This window comes from Struthio camelus, chromosome 1 (assembly GCF_040807025.1).
Source record: "Struthio camelus isolate bStrCam1 chromosome 1, bStrCam1.hap1, whole genome shotgun sequence".
NCBI lineage: Eukaryota > Metazoa > Chordata > Aves > Struthioniformes > Struthionidae > Struthio > Struthio camelus.
In genome coordinates this window covers 22,054,084-22,068,119 of record NC_090942.1, presented here as the reverse complement: position 1 = coordinate 22,068,119, position 14,036 = coordinate 22,054,084, and the positions used below count along the sequence as shown (strand labels likewise).

The 14,036-nt window shown below is 38.2% G+C and overlaps 1 long non-coding RNA gene across 1 annotated transcript in view; it reads left to right on the top strand.

Annotated features, from left to right (window-relative positions):
- The first annotated feature begins 9,630 nt into the window (after positions 1 to 9,630).
- LOC104151516 (uncharacterized) overlaps positions 9,631 to 14,036 on the top strand; it is a 30,341-nt gene continuing 25,935 nt past the window's right edge. Inside the window, exon 1 of the long non-coding RNA XR_695790.2 lies at positions 9,631 to 9,705. This is a non-coding gene — a long non-coding RNA (uncharacterized lncRNA). The remainder of the gene's footprint in view (positions 9,706 to 14,036) is intronic.

Sequence of the window (14,036 nt, the reverse complement as noted above, 5' to 3'; positions counted from 1 at the left end):
GAAAAAAATGAGAAAATGTTAAAAAGGGGGCAAAATGGTGTGGGGATTCACCGACAATACCACTGTGAGTATTACAGATGTCAAAAGCTCCTTAGGCACCTCCAGCGTCATGCTGACTGTTTGCAATATACTCTTCTCTGGCCTTGTCCACTTCATTGGCATCATCCGCTTCATGCCATGGGGGGTGAAATTCAGGAGCACACAGAGAGCAGTTTGTTACGTTTCTTATGGACCTGAAAGATTCTGGGCTTATAAAGATCTGGGTAAACTCTGTTCCAAACATTCTCATGGTGCTGAGGGAGGTGAATAGACATTGAAAATATTACATAATCTATGGCAACACACCTGCCACATCAGCTGCCATCAGACTTCTGGGGCGAACATGCAAGGTTAGGTTGCAGTTTGCCAGCGTCTATAGAGGGTCTCATGTTTTTCAGACCAATACAGTCATGGCATTCTTCTGTGGCCTGAACTTCCTTTTCATCATAGACATCACATGCCAATGACGATTCAGTGAGCATCTTCTGATTAGCCACTTCACCTGTTAAGGGTAGGTGAGAGAGAGGAGCCTCAGGCCCCGTGAGTCCTACTCTTACCTCAATGTATAGCAAGTTATAATCAAAAAATTTTTTATTCTTCTCTCCTCTAGCAGAAAGATGTCCACAGAAGTCTGTGAAGTGGTTTGGGTTTGTGATCTGACATTTTTTGACCATAGAGTGAATAAAAGCATACGAGTGACAAGGAGCAAAGGGAATCTCACCACAACTGAAGCAAGAATACCCTGTCTCTGATGACATAAAGTACATGTGCAGATATCCAAAACTACGTGTGCAGATATCCAATACTGGCTTGAATTCTCTGCTAGAGTGTGGTCTAGATGTCAGCCTATTTTCCTAGGATTTTATTTTATGGAGTGGTGATTAGGTTGACAGGTAGACGACCTTCTTTCTTGGCAAGATCTGCCCTGATTTGAACTGCAAATAGTTTAGGGATGCTGCTTAAAGAACAGCCTGTGGATGCTGCGTGATAATCAGAGGAAGTAAGGTCCTGATGTTACAGGTATATTAGTAAGGGAGACTTCTGGTCTGATTCCTAGACCTCAGCCTTTTCCCTGGGCTGCGCCTATGAAGAGGAGAAGGGTGTGAATTTAGGGAGCTGTAGGACACTAGGACATCTTGTCTTTCTTGTCCTCCCGCCATAGGCATGTTGTGCTGCAGGACCCTTCCCACTACCCTAATAATTACAATGCAGTAATTCTCATTTGGCAGTTTAAAGGATCCAGTTTGCTGGAGGAGGAGTGGGTGACCTGTTTCCTACCCTGGTGGATCTGAGCTAGAGATGATGCCTGCAGGAGAGTGTACTTAACATCATCTCCTTGAAAGGGAAATTTTGAGGGTATTGTGCCTGGTGCTTAGCATGAACTTTAAAATCTCTACTTCTGCATGACCTTATTTTTGAGTATATGATGTTCTGGGCCTGTATGTAAAAAAATGGAAAAAAAAAATTGTACAAGTTTTGATGAAAAATGACTGACTATGTAGAAGAACTTTGTAGGACCACGCATCCAGTTTGGGCTCACACTGAACATCTGTCAGTATAATTTGGAAAGACTGGAGTGTTCAGAGGAATTGAAGGGATTGGGATTGGGTTTGGGAGCTAGATATTAAATTCCAGTACATTTCCCCAGAAATTCCATCCTGAGTATTTTGAATTAAAATTCCTAAAGTTACCAATACTGTCTCCTGTTTGTCTGTTTTTAAATAAGCCCATAGAGAGCTGAACTTTATTTACAATTCTTGTTCATTTCTCTCTCTCTCTATTTATTTCATTTTTTCTTTCTCTTTGTGCATGAACTTAAGGTGTAACTAAGCATTTTGTTTACAGATAGGGACTTGGTGCTTATGCATGTCATTTTCAACACATACCACTGTGCATGCACTGTAAAGAAATGTAGTCATGCTCCTTACATTATTTATGGCTTTCTTGTGCGGAGAGGTGAGACACATTAACTGGTTCAACAACTGTCTTCTATTTAATTGTATCAGAGAAGAGTCTATTCTTTCCTGTGCTTTCCATTCCCCGGTCCTCTGGTTTACTTCTATCTGTCTTTGATCTGTAAAGAGACAGTGCTGTATTAATGAATTTGCATCTTAACCATGGTTAATAATAGGTGGATTAGATCAAATAAAATAAAAAATGATCTTTACACAGCCCTAAAACTCAAGCTGAATCAGAATGTAGTTGGTCCAACTGCCATCAGCAGCTCTTTGACCTTCTGGATCTGCAGGATCAATGCGTGATTTCTGCAAGATTAGTGCACGAATTAAGTATATACATAAATTGTCATTATTACTTAAGATGTCATTATTACTTAGGCACATTTTAAAGTATTTTACTCGAGAGAGACATGTTTAAAGCATAAACACACACAAAACATTTTATTAAACTTCCCACAGACCTGGAAGCTCAGAGTGAAACCATGGAAGCATTAAGGCAGATGAATCTGAATTCTCCTGGTCTAGGGGAAGGTCAACAGACACAGTGAAAGCATTAAAAATCTCTGGTGGTGCTTTTGATACCAGGGCCACAATCCTTAAAAAAGTATACAGGAAAAATAAATGTCTTTGGTTTCTTCAAATGAAGCAGCCTGTTTCCTGGCCAGCACCAGACTACAGTAAAACAGTATTCTACTCACTACCCCTATACTCACCATTCAGGATAGTACTCTAATCACCATTTATTATCTTTTATTTGGGCGAAAATGATGGTTTTTGCTGTGAATAATTCCAGTGCTGTATCAGCTAGGTAAACCAGCTGTAACCAGCCTGTAACTGCACCCACTCTTATCTTTTCCCTTGTGGGGAAGGTACTGGAAAGGGGGTCTGGCAGTTCTGGTCTTCTCTGCTCCTCTGCTCATGGAGTCCCTCCAGATGTGCACACTGCAGGTGTCCCCATGGAGGGACAGGGAGCGGGTGCAACTCTGTCACTGCAGCTCTGCCTCCGCAGCTGCTCAGTGGCGGCCGGGAAAGCAGCTCCAAGCGTGGCACGTGGCTGCCTGGACTACGTATCGTACTCTGTTTAACTGTACATCTTACTTTTTTTCGGAAGAACACACGTATGTACTGCTAAATGTTTCTCCTTCCAAAAGCCAAAAGCCAAGGCTTTAGCTAAATAAGCTCATCAGTGTGTAGGATGGTTTTCTTCTGAAAGAGAATGAAGAAGAGTACAAGTAATAAAACGTAAGAAGAGTTGAATAGAACAGAAGTGATTTTATATTGCTTCATTTGACAAATATTTAAAAAAACATGTTTGTGTTTACAGAACCTGTTAACCAATCTGACATTCATAACAATAATTATAATAATGATAATAACTATAATCGTTGTAGTATGAAATGAGCAGCAGGGAAAAAGGCTGTGCTTCAGTAATCACTGGTATAGACAGCCACGAGAGCACATAATCCAGCAAATCACTGCAGAAATTACAGTATCAGTAATCTTGGATCAATAACACAAACTGTTTGTACTCATGTCAGTGAAAAGAATGAAAGCAATTCATGCCATTGTTTCAAATCAATGATTAGCTACTTCAAAAACATGACAAATAATTTAAAAACCTAAAACGTGCCTTTGCGTCATGGGTCTTCTGAACTCGTAAGGAATCACTGAACTTTCAGGTATATCTTCAGCTGAGTCACTACACTTTCAGCTGTTACAAATAGATGTAACTGTTGAAGTCAATAGCCTCATGCTGTTTTAGGTTTGGCTTTAATTATCTTCAATTTTGGATAGCGAAGCCTTGAAAACACCACCAAGCGGGTGTTTCACTTCATCGTCACTGACATCTGCTGCCTTGGCATTGTTTGGTCTATTGGTTATTATGGTGAGTTGGAAGAATCAGGAAGGCGTATGAAATCGAAAAAAAGTGGCAAGTGGTTACAACAAAGTGAAATTTTTATGAAAATACCTGGGTGCTTAAACTCCATGATTAAGACTCCATGGTGTCACAGAGATTAGGTCTGAAAGGGACTGTTGTACCAGCCAAGCAGCTGGGAGGCCAGTGCACCTGTTTGATGAGATGATGGCTCTCTTTTTTCACTTTTTCTGTGGGCAGGAGAAAGTTTGGCAGTATCTCCCCTGTGAAAATAGCTGCATCTGGGACTCAGGCAGAAGTCGAATGGAGGCAGCACCTTGCATTTAAACACCTGGGAAATGTACAGTCCTTCCAAGATTAAGCAACATCTGGGCAGTGGCCTGTGGGTCTGAAGTGCTGGGTCTAGCACACTCTGAAGTGCTAGATGGTGCTTAAGTCCCTTTTTGGATCATGTCCTAAGGACCTTTGAAAATCCTGTGAAGTGCCTAACTACAACTTAAACAATCTTATACTTAAATTTAATCTCAAGCTGTGAGACATACATAATAAAAAATAAATGTGTTAGGGGAACACCATTTACTAACCAGTCCAATACAATCATGTACATTCTTTGTGCAAGTGATATCCATCTAAAATACTGAATTGTTCAATTTTAATGAAACATATGTGTCTAGATCCCTTGCATAACTTTGAGATTTTCAACTACTAGCTGTTTTATATCTTCAGTGTAAATGCTGATAAGGCGAGCTGATAAAAATGTGAGACTTCAACAGTAAGGGATTCAGGACAACCGAATGGGATAAATTCTGAGTTTTTATAACTTTTCACAGTGAGTGATGTTGAGACTTACAGATAGTTACTTACACCAGCTGAGAATCAGTATCTATGTGCTTTCATGATTTCCATGATTTTTTTAAGTTTCTTAGATTCCTGTATATGTATAATCATGCAGCTTTCAATCCTGAATAACTTTGTCAGGAAAACCTCCTGTGAGCAGGTTTTCGCTCACTACAATAAATTTACCACAGCAGGAGGTGGATTAGACCATAAATAAGAGGGACTTTTGTCTGCATAAAAAGACACTGAGCTCTGTCAGCGCTTTTCAGCGATTTACAAAATAGAAGTCGTCAATGATAATTTTGCTTCAGAAGGAACTTTTGAGCTTAGGACAGTCTTACAAATACCTATAGGTACGCTACCAATGTAGCAAAGAGAACAAAGCTGTAAAAGTATTTATTACAGTAATTACATGAGCTCTGTAATAATAACAAATTATCCTTAAAAGTATTACAATAGAGCCAAAAGCCTTATTCTTTCAGGCATATTTTGTCCAAATGTCTAGCAGCAGACTGTTTCTTTTATTAGCAGCTTTCATAAGCAACAAGATTGACAAAGACTAGAATGGGAGACAAAGGTAAAATGACTTATTAAGGATTACAAAACAAATCAGTGACACAAACCAAGAATAAGACAGCCAGTCTTGTGGCTCGCAGCCTCTTTGTTCATATTGTCTCTCATAAAAATAATACCAAAAAAAACCTCTTAGAATGAAAGTTAGGTTAGTATTTGCAGGATCACTGTTAGCAAAATTTTACTTAGGTATGTATTTGCCTCAGCATGCATTTTGACTAATTTTTTCCTAAAAAATTTTCCTACTTTTTAAGTTTTACTACTCTTCCTAAAAGTAAAAAACACTTTTACCTTGCTTAATGTTGGCATCTTGATTCTGTGCTATTGGAAGTGCTGAAATGACACAAATAAGATTGTGCCACGGACAGTTCTCAGCTGATTAGATTAGCAATCACCTTCCCAGAACTTTTAGGTATTTATCAAGTAGGATCTTAAACTTTGATGTTCAGCTGTCATCGATTTATTAGCCAAATGCACCAACAAATGAAGTAGAAAAGCGACTGCAGTAACAAAACATTAAATGACTGGCAGATTTAGAGAGAAACAAGTTGTTCTGTAAACAGTAGACTTAAAGTGTGGTTTCCTACTGGTTTGTGTACTTTGAATTTTTGGTACTGGCATTGAAATAGCTCATATGCCTTTATGCCTCCTATAACATCCTTTCTTCTTCCTCTTCCCTCTAGGCTTGTCTAAAATTATGCATTTGCTGATTGGCCAGCAAGGCTGCTGTAAAAAAGTCTGTGTAATGGGCAAGTTTTCTTGAACTTTTCCTAAGCGGGACCTGTAACTTAAATGTCTTTCCTATACCTAGCTAGTAGTTTTTTGCAAAACTTGTAGAAGTGTGACTTTGTGACCTGTATCCCTCTGCCAAACTTGACTGAAATTGCCCAGTGGGTTCAAAAGTCATTATAAAGAGTTAGACAGATGTCTGTCCAGGCAGCACAATCCCCTAAATATGATTCCTTTAAGAAAACATTGCAGAAAATGGATTAGGAAAGGGCAGATCTGGCTTTAGTTTGGCATTTTCACAATTTATTTCTTAGTTTGATTTTACAAATGTGAATGACAAATTTGTGGTGATTACTCTTCTCGTGGAAGAGTTTGGTTTCATCCTAGTCATGCAGTGGGAGAACAATGTGATTTTGCTTTTGTAAACAAATATCGGGGGTGACTCTAATACAGCTGTTATATTCTACAGAACATTAAAGTCTAATTAACTAGTGATTTCTGAGAAAACTATGAAAGAACTAAATAACTTTATTTTGTAGAGACAATGACTGAACTGTATCATGAACATAAATAACTGAGAAAGAAAAGAACAGTTTTTCAGCTCAGTTTTCTGTTTATTATTTAAAAACAAATACGAACCTTTGCCTAAAATATGGACCAAACATTTTCCTCTCTTCTTTCATTTTCATTCTTTTCTAAATATCTAGAATTTATCTTAGCACCAAATGTGCTGAAATAATGAGAGGATGATATTTGACTGGTTGACTGATTTAAGCCTAGCCTTTACAAGAACATTTCACGACAGTTGCAGACTGAATTTGCCAAACCAAGGCTTCTCTATCTCAGGTTCTAGAAAATACATAAAATGCTGATGATTTCCTGAAGTGTTTTTAATTTCTCTCTTTCTCAATTTCTCTCTTTCTCTCTTTCTCTCTTTCCATTTAATGGAGGTGGTCTCATGAAGTTTAGTTGCTTTTGGGAAAAATGGGATCTGACAAAATACAGGAATATTGGGACTGAATACAAAGTCATATTTACTAGCAGTAGACCTATGTGACAATGAAATATTCTACCAAGAAAAATGGCATCACTAGGCTAGATGAAGCACTGAAGAACATGTCAGAGGAAACAATATTGTATTAGATGAAAGGGCACAATGATCGACCCAGTATACCTTTCTGATTGCTACAATTCAGTGCAGAGTCTGCCGGTACTGAGAATGTCTGGAGTCATTGTGTTCCCTTAAACAAGACAGAGATGTTGCCAATTATGGAGGGTATCTTTCTTAAGTATTACGCTGTCTGAAAAACTATGACACTTCTTTTGATATTTTGAAAGTGCAACACACATGTTTCTCTGTGCAGTAGTTGTTTTATTTTTCAGGCCAAAGGAAGGAAAAGAAGCAGTGAGGAAGAAAGGCATTTCTGTTCATAAACTCTATATCTCTCCAGTGGTGACAGCAAAGCAGGGAGACTCAGGAGAGACCAATTATAAGGGCTAGAATCTAACCTATATGATCAGGAGCTGATTCTGAATCTGTATAGGAGGGTTTCATTCTCGACAAACTGTTCTTCATAACTTAAATGCATTCGCCATTTAAGAACAGAGCTGGTCAGCCTCTGCAATGGAAAGTTTTAAAGAGTGAATTAAGAGCTGGATCCCAACTTAAGCTCTGTGCCACTGGCTTTTTTTTATACTCATACTGCACTTCAACAAACCCAGGAGCAATGCTCTGCCCCCAACTCCCCAAGCCTCCTGTCATCCTTGTGTCCTCAGCCAGCAGAGCAGTTGCTGGCTGGGGTCTGTGCAGACCACACAGCAAATGGGCCAGAGGAGCTGCCTCTCCCACCAGAACAGATTAACCTGCCTCATTCGTTCTGTGATAACTGGCCACATGCAGATGCTTGTAAGGATTTGTAAGTTCTCTTCTGACTTTCCCTGTCCGTGTGTCCATCTATCATGAGTCATTTTGGATCCTTCTATATTCCCTAGAAATAGAGGCACTATCAGGGGACAGTTCACTCCTCTTGAAAATAAGTGTTTAAAGTGGGTGAATGGGCCTCCTGATGTGAACACCTCTGTTCTGTAGACTGTAGAAGACACATATATAGCTGAATATGATGATACAAATACCTTTGGAAAGGTAAAGCTACTTGAGATGAATCCCAGCCTCATTCTCATTGCTTCATTCCTGCGCAAGATAATCTGAGGTCAATATAACAGGGTGCTGGGCAAAATGGGATTTCAGAAATCCTAATACGGTGTTTTAGGAGCCTTGGCTTATCTCTTCCCTATGGTATCTGTGCCATCTGTGAAAAGGGTCATGTACTCTTTGGAGCAGATGCTAGCACAGAAAGTGGCGTGCTGGGCACACTGGACCGTTTCCACCACTGTGTGGAATATTCAGTTTCAAGGAACTGCCTTAAAAAAGACTTCCTAAAGGGCAGAATAAATAGCTAAAAGACAATTTGCTCTCTTATAACATTGTAAGGGAAAGGAAATAGGTATTAGCTGTTCTCCAGGAATGTCTGTGGCTGTCACCTACAGGAGGACATGAAGCAGTAAACAGGGAAATGAAGAATGGGAGCAGAGAAATTAGATGAGCAGGGTAAAGATATTCTGATCACAAAGGGATCTTTTACTTGTAAAGGAAGGGCACTGCTGAAGCCTGAATCAAGGCTAAAGTAAATTTAACTAGACGCTTGGCCACAGACATGCTAATAAAAACCTAAAAGTCTCATGTTAGCAATCAAGAGACTGTAATTTGCAGTACAAAATAAATTCATGAAATCATTATGAAACTTCAAAACAAGATCTCATTCAGAGTCTCCAAACTGCCTTCAGTAGCTTTATTTCCTTTATAAGGGATAGAAACTGTAAGGCATTGAAGCAGAATAAAAATGATGAAGGTTTTTCAATGGAGTCATTGTAGGAATAAAGAAAATAAACTATCAAACTAGCCTTTATTGTCAAGGTAAAGAGCCATTTCTGTGCTGAACATTTCTGCACTGATTTGTGAGACACACTGTCTCCACGTAAAGTTTACATCTATATCCTATTCACATTTTGGTCCTGAATGCAGTCAGAAAAAAATAGGTTAAAATAACTGGGAATTATTCTCCAAAAAATTATGTCACCATTACCTCAGAGTAAATGTGTCTTTAGGTTTTTGTTGCTCCTTAAATAGCTTTTTTGTGCTGCTAGAGTTTAAGCACTGCTGGAACTCTGTCAATTCTTGGCCTTATTTTTTTTTCTTGCCTAAGTAAGGAAAACTCCCAGCTCATTGTAAGAGTGCTCTGTTGCCGTCACAAAAGACCCTCTTCTCTGGGAGAAAAGCTGAATTTCCGGTGTGAGATCATCAGGTTCAAGAAAAGGAGAAAAAAAATGCTCTTAAAAAATAACTGAAGCAGACAGCAGAGCAGGGATTGGTGATTATCTGGCATGCAGTCAGATCGTCAGTCATAGCTAGGCCCAAGGAACGCTGTCTCTGCAGCTGCAGCATGAAAAAATTGGTGAGACTAAACAGTGAGCATTTATCAACAACTGGAAGCATTTAGACAAAGCAACTAATTTTTCATTGTCCTCCTTTATAATCAGTTTTTGCTACATTTTTCTCCAGTCAGAAAGGCGATTAGCATACAGACTTCTCATCAGTCCTTCTGAGTACTTTTCCACCCCTCCTGGATGGACAAGGTAAAACGGATTGTAGGCAAGCAATTTTTGGCTCAATTAAAAGATTTGGGAGCAATGCAGATAGTGTGCATAATTTATTTATTTTTAATGGGATAAAACAGGCATTGTTCCAATGGAGCTAGATTGTGGGAAGAAAGAGGATGTTCCTTCCGGATTACACTTTGAACTCAGAGTATACTGAGTACAAAATACTTGCCTCTTCAGAAGTTTAGGGACTTGGCTAAATAGTACTTGGTTCCCAGTAACTGTTTTGGGTTATATTGCTGCATGAGAAGAAGCTGAGTGAGTACACTGACTGCTCAGTTTTCCATGGAAATTCACTTTACTGACATGAGACAAATTTGAGAGAGGCAAAAAGGGGGCAAATACATTCAAGTCTCTCTCCTCTTGCATCTGCAGCTTCTCGGGGAGAGGTGTACAGTGGAGCTGGTAAAAAGTGGGGTTAGAGAGAAGCACATGAGTGCTGGAAAGAAAATTATGACTGGTGGGACATTAATTCCAGTGATAAAATGTCTTACTTTAGTTCTAATTAAGAGTATCATGCCAAAGGCAGGCTTATATTGTTATCATGGTATATCCTTGTATTAAATCTTTAGTAACGGCTAATAATTTCCATTGTTAAGTGGGTATTGCAATACTTATTTACAATATGTAATGGAAGGCTGTTTTCTTTTTCTTGTTCATGAGTACAGTGACAGTACGTGTAAGATGCAGGCAAAACGCGCACGAATGCACTTTAAAGTTGCGTAGCATTTTCTTGCAATTGAAAGGGAAAGCTCAGTGAGGATGTCTCAGATAGGAGGAGCTGTTAATTGGAGGAATAACAATCCAAAGAAAGGGTTAGCAATATGCCTTCTAGTGCCTTTAAAAGCAGACTAGAAAAATACCAAACAAATGTATGTCAGAAAGCGAGTTTTCCTTAATAGAAGTCAGACTTGATTACGTAACTATTTTTGCTTATTTCCTTTCAGATACATAAGCTGAGGCCCTTCGTTTCTACTCATTATATATAACTCATGGCATATAGAATTAACTAGGTGGCAGTAATCACTCAGTGATCTCAAATCTACATCATAATCCTTACAAGTTTTTTGTAGTACTAAAATTGGGGGGTGGGGAAGACAGACAAGTTTCACCTCTTAAAAGAATATTTTATCTTAACTACTGTCTGTAGGAGCTTATATAACAGATTTATGGTTTGCACAAAGAAAGCATTCATGGATCCTGGTTCATCACTGCTGTTCCATATGCACAGAGCCATTAACTCTACGAAGTAGGAAGAGCCACTGTATATACAGAACCACCCATTCATTTTCCAAACTGTTACCAGTAAATTCACGCTGCAGAAGATATCATTCACCGTTGCTTCACCCTCACTGGTACCTCAGTGTTCAGCTATTCCATACATTAAATAGTGGCCAGATAGGAATACACGAGTATAGAAAAAGTAGGAATAAAGAGGGAGAACTTTGATGGGATTGAAATAGTATTATTCAAAAAAGTGCAGAGCAGATATATGGAACCAAAAGGCAAACATTCTGCGTGTTGAAATAAGCCTACATTTCCTAAAAAAAGCAGTTATTATGAAATACCTACAGAAGTGAAGATTTTGTTCCAATCCATGTCAATAGCAATCAGGAGGACATAGGTAAAAATAGAATATGAGCGAAGAGAGTTTGTTCAATGTGCAGCTCCCAGGAAAAAGACTGAAACAGAGATATAATTCTGTGAGGATCTCACTTCAAAACCATTGGTTAGTAGGTGGCTGACCATAAAAAACTCTGGAATTTTTTTCCCCCTCAATCCTAAGGTTCTTCCTGAATCTTAGGAGACTGACTGAAGTAATAGGCACCTTTGAGAAGGTCACTTGCTTTTACTTATATGATTTTTGTAATTTTTCTTAGTTTTGAATTAATGTGGCTCAGTCAATATCTCTCTAGTCTGAGGCTAAATGTTTGCAAATGGCATTCCTCTCAACGAATGTGAAAAAAATCTACGCTGATATGAAGGCAATACCTTATATGCATGACCATGCATCATATAAATGTAAGGAAACACAAAATACAGATTTTCATTAAGTTATTAGTAACGCGAGATCCCTTTTAAGTAAGTTATGATCATATTTTTGAACTGACTCTACTCTCTCTGTAATATGAAGCCATGAAATTCATTATTGTTTGGGGAAATAAGTGTACTTTTGCTCCAGGTTCAATAGGACAATTCATGATTGGTTGTAGCTCCACTGAAGAGTATGAAGTAGTGCCCGGTTTTGCTGGTAATAGATTTGACCAAGTTATCTGTGGAATGAACCTTCTCAGAGTTTTGGCTCAGAGACGGAGAAAGAAGATGAGAGAAAATATGTTGACTCTTTCAGATGGGAAAAAAAAAAATCGCTGGAATGCATTTATGTGGAAGATATTATATCAGTCAACAGTAGAAACAAAATATTCATACAATTTGCAGCATGTAAGTGCTTTTAAATGATGCTATTGAAGATTCATCTTTGGTATCCATGTAAATACTCAATAATATAATTATTATTCCTGACTAGGGGTGCTCTGTGAAATTCACAGTAAAACTTTAGAGCAAAAAGTAAAAGAAATAGAATTGAAGGCATTTATGGAAACTCTAAAAACTGAAAGGAAAGGAAATATTGTTGCTGTGGCAAATTCTTGGAATAGTGGGCGACTGAGTAGAAGTACGTTTACAGAAGGACTTAAATGTAGCAGAGACACCCACATCATTGTCATGTGGCTTTTCCCTTCTCCCATTATCCTTGGTTGAGCTCTTTTTTTTTTTTTTCGCAACACGAACATCAGGACTTTCTTTATTCAGAATAAAGATTTTTTTTCCTTCTTTAGTCATATGCATTAACTACGTATTCTCCCACTGATCATAAATAAAACACTGGTTGTGCTCTACAAGTTTTACACAGTAATTGGAAGAAGGACTCATCTGTGGATTATTTCCTACCGCTGAAAAAACCTGTACTAAAGAAGTATGAACATTGCATAGAAAAAGCTGTTTTGCTTATTTATCTAAGGCCTTAAATTATGACTTGGTTGCAAGGATCTATGGTGGTGCAAGACTCAAAGGAAGAAATGAATTGCAGCCAGTGTTAGAGGGAAGGAGGAGAAGGGCACCAGGGAAAAGCAAGCTGTGCCCCGTTCCCTTTGGCATTGCCCTCCATCTCACACACATTGGCTTACTTACCATAGTGCAAACGATCTGTAAAGCATTAGAAGAGTTTAATTTTACACCCAGTTGACATCAGGGTAGCTTACTGCACAGGGTGTATTGCAGTCGAGAAGTGGATCTTTAATGTTTTTATCACATCCCATATCCTTGTCAGTGGGCTACACTATGCAACATATTAGGCATTGGTTTTACCATAAAGTATGCGTAAACACATAAAATATGCATTTGGAGGAACATATTAGTGACTGCTGACTTTGGTCTTCATAGATGTGAGAAGGTCTTCAGGTTTGAACAGAACTTCTTCTCCCTTCTTCGTCTCTGTTATTTTTTTCTTTACAGTAGTAGACATAAATTTTAGGACTGGGGTTCTACTTTTTTAAATGTTGCAGCTTACTTAATACTTACCCACCTGCTTAGCTTTATTGTCACCACACAAACCTTTTATGTGCTGAATGTGAAGTGTTTTCTGAAGTACGTTCCTGAATTAAGCCTACATATTACCTACAGTCTCAGGGAAAAAGCAAATACCCTATGTTTTGTCTTTCTGTCCCAATTTTGTTAAGCATTTCAAATATGACCTTTAACATATTGCTTTATCTTTCTTTCTTCATGCAGTATTTCTGTAACAACCTTCCCTCATTTGTCTATTAAACTGATCAAGATAATAGAAATAAACCCAGTTATTTTCTCACAGGATTTCTTCTTAATCAATCCATCTAATCTTTCTCATTTATAAAATAGAATAATATTCCTTTACCCACAGGATGCTATATTGCTTAATTGCTTGTGAAGTGTTCAAGTTCATAGATTGTCCACGCTGCAAAAGTGCTAAGAATTTTAATTTTGATAAAATATTAAGACAGCTTTATCAATCACTGTTTAGTGAATACTACAAATCCCTGCTATATTACTAAAATCTTGAGATCATTTTTAAGTATTCCAAAACTAATCATTTTCTGTTTATATACATGCAGCTATATAATACATGCTCCGAGGTACAATTTTCTGTTATGCTTATACACCTCCTTTTGAAAATTCCAAGAATTACATTTATTAAAAGCATACTGAGAACTGTTAACTCAGCCTTTACCATAGAGGGAGTTCAGGTAGCCTGAATGATCACTATGATCCTT